The sequence below is a fragment of the Dipodomys spectabilis genome, unplaced genomic scaffold (genome assembly GCF_019054845.1).
Source record: "Dipodomys spectabilis isolate Male_0828 unplaced genomic scaffold, ASM1905484v1 ptg000334l, whole genome shotgun sequence".
NCBI classification, from domain to species: domain Eukaryota; kingdom Metazoa; phylum Chordata; class Mammalia; order Rodentia; family Heteromyidae; genus Dipodomys; species Dipodomys spectabilis.
This window is the reverse complement of record NW_024871011.1, coordinates 1,068,488-1,071,852: the sequence shown is the minus strand read 5'-3', so window position 1 is coordinate 1,071,852 and position 3,365 is coordinate 1,068,488. Positions and strand designations below refer to the sequence as shown.

The 3,365-nt window shown below is 34.4% G+C and overlaps 1 non-coding gene across 1 annotated transcript; it reads right to left on the bottom strand.

The window, feature by feature from the left end:
- Positions 1–1,897: 1,897 nt before the first annotated feature.
- On the bottom strand, positions 1,898–2,004 carry LOC122095100. The gene has a single exon (XR_006145034.1). It is a non-coding gene; the product is annotated as a U6 spliceosomal RNA (small nuclear RNA).
- Positions 2,005–3,365: the final 1,361 nt, after the last annotated feature.

The following is a 3,365-nucleotide window of genomic DNA, read 5'->3' as shown; positions in this document are numbered from 1 at the left end:
AGTGTTGGGAAAAATTGTAGTTAAAGACAGTAAGTGCATGGCCCAAAGACACACACAGTAAGGAAGGAAATGAGTCAAAGTTTCCAAAAATCTTTCAGCAATACCAAAAAGGTGGGTAAAATCTCTCCATTCTTTATACTCTCAATTCAATATTCATATTGCCCAAGAAATAATAGCGTAGCAAGTATTGCCCATGGTGATTGTTTTCTGTCACATTTTGTCTTCAACACAGATTGCGTTGGTGACATTGGGTTATCATGCACAGAGCTGAGCTTATAAATTGATGTCCGAAGACAGCCAAATTTCTTCTGTCCCACAGTTCGTTTCTTTTTTAAAAAGTACTAGAACTTTTAAATATCATCACTTTCTATCTTTTAACAATCCCCAAACGAATTAAATTATCATAAAATCACTCCAAAAGGCTTTCAAATTAGATGATAAAACAGGCTCCCTTGATGTAAATTTTGTTTTATTTTAAAAATTATTCTAAAAGCCTTGTTCTGGCTGGTCACACCTATAATCCTATCTACTCTGAATATTTGCTCAGGAGACTGAGATCTGTGAATAACACTTGGGAGCCAATCAGTGCCAAAAAAAACACACGTCATGAAATTATTTTTCAAAAAGTTTTAATGAACTAGCAAAGAGCCAGGAATTGAGATGTAGCTTATATCGTAGCTAGATAGTAAAAGCCTAGCAAGACCTTGAAGACCTGATTTTAAACTCTCAGCATGCCAATATACATGCATGGCGTGTGTTTGCATGCACGCGTGTGTTTGATTGTGGGGTGCCGCACTCACTCACACACACACACACACACCACACATTTATACAAATTACCTTCATATCAGTGTTCTGCATTAATTTCTTTGTTAACGATATTATATGGGTAAAATAGAGGAAATAAACTCTTCCATCTCAGAGCATTTTATATGTTTTTTATTGTAATAATACTGTGCAGAGGGGTCACATTTACATGAACAAGGAAACTAGTATATTTCCTAACAATCATTGTTAACTCCTCCTTTGTATTTCCCCTACCATCCCTTCCCTCCCACCTCCACAAGTACACTCCCCTCACCCTTCCTTCCTACGCCTAAATTGTAAAGTTCATTTTTCAACATAGTGTCTTGTGCATCTCATTGTTACAATGGGTCAACCTGTATCCCTATTTGAGCATTTTTTCCCTTCCCCTCCCCAAATTAGAGAAGCATACATACAAGACATAAGTGCACCAACTTCAAATACAGAGAAAACAGGGGTTATAGCGTGGGGAGAAACATACAAAGAAACAAAAAAATGACATCGCACCTTATAAGTACGTTAGAAACAATAGCAAGAAACAAAAAAAAACACTTGTGTCCCTATCTTGGGGATCAATTTCTTTAACATCATCTTATCTGGATATATGCACATATCTTTTGAACTTTTCTGCTTATCCAAGACATATATTCGTTATTGAAAATAAGGGAAATCATGGGACCTATATTTATTTGGACTTGGCTTACTTTACACAATAATTTTTTTCCAAGTCTTTCCATTTCCTAACAAATTGGGAGATGTCATTCTTTCTGATGGAGGCATAGAATTCCATTGTGTATATATACCACATTTTCTTGATCCATTCATCTAATGGGGGCATCTGGGTTGATTCCATATCTTAGCTATTGTAAATAATGTTGCAATAACCATAGTTGTGCTGGTAGTTTTAGTATGGTCTTGTTTATGATCATTTGGGTAAATCCCCAGAAGTGGATTACTGTGTCATAGGGGAGTTCATGTGGAGTATTTTGAGGAAACTCCATACTACTTTCCAAAGTAGTTGAACAAGTTTACACTCCCACCAAGAATGCAGTACGGTTCCCTTGTGGCCACATACCTTTCAGCATCTGTTGTAAAAAATATGGAACGCTCCACAAATTTGCATGTCATCCTTGCGCCTGGGGTGTGCTAATCTTCTCTGTATTGTTCCAATGTTAGTATATGTGATGCTAAATTGAGCACAAAACATTTTTTATATATAAAGTATAATTTTTATTGATTTTATTAAACTAGACAATTCAATAAAAAGTAAGTTCAAAAGAATTGTGAAATTTTAGAATCATTTATTTCTTACATAAGCACACATTTAAGAATAAAATCAAGATAGACATGCCAAAAACAAAATAATTCTGGATATTTATTGTTCAAGAGATGTGTAGGAGGAGGAATTCAATTATTCTATACAAGGCACCTGTCAAAATGAACATTGCAGAAAGTGGTAAGGTTTGTTAAAAGTTTTAATGTTTTAAATATGCTTACTTTGGGGATTTTGCTTATATATGGCAAAAATTAAGACTATTTGGCAAGTATAAAACTTTTCTATAAAGTATTTAATATTTATGGTAGCAGACATTAAGCATTAAGTATGTACATTTCAGAGTTTATGGAAACTTTATTAATGAGGAGTTGCAAAGCCTTTGTGTAAAGAAGCAGAGTGAAGAGTTAAGATTTTAACTACACAGTTTCTGTTAAAACTTTAGGGATTCCTTACTTTATTTGTTAGCAAGGAATAAATGATGATATAAGCCATAATGTACACATGTATGTTACTATTCACACACATACATATACACATGTATACATGCACACACGGAGAAAGACACATTATTACAGCCAACATAAGTTTCACCAGTTGTTGAATATGCCTTAAACGGAATACTTGGAACAATATGTGTTGAAGATGTATTTGTCTCTAAGAGTTCTTTTACCACTCCTCTTATCTCTTAAAACTGGTAGTTTTAGAGAGATTTGACTTACAAAATGCTGTACAATTGATAGCAAGTCAATTGGGTATAAGTCATATGGTGTCTCCCTTCTTCTCACGGAATTCTTAGTCTTGTAGACACTCTCAACAACCAAAGTAGCAAGAGAATACCCTGGTAAAGAGTAAAGTTATAAGGCTTTAAATGGCATCTTTACTTGAGCTCTTTTTCCAACAGCCAGCATGAATTCCTAGGCAGATGAGTGAATCCTCAGAAAACTGGACTCTACATATTCATTTAACTAACCTATGTGAAAATTCCTATGAGAGAAATGCTGACTGAGGTCTTGCTGATTTCCTGGCCAAGAAAATAAGAAAAAAAAGAAAGTATTTTTAATGTTTTAAAGTTTGAGAGTAATTTGTAACCTGTCAATAAATGTGTAGAACACAATTATACCAACTGAGAAAAAAATGATGGCATTTCATTTATGTGCTCTTGGACTTGGCCAGTGATTTTAGATGTGTCTATAGAAGTAGAATCAGCATAAATCAAGCCAGCATTTCTACATTTAAGATATGAGGAAAGGATAGTGGTTGACCCATTGTAACAATGAGATATACA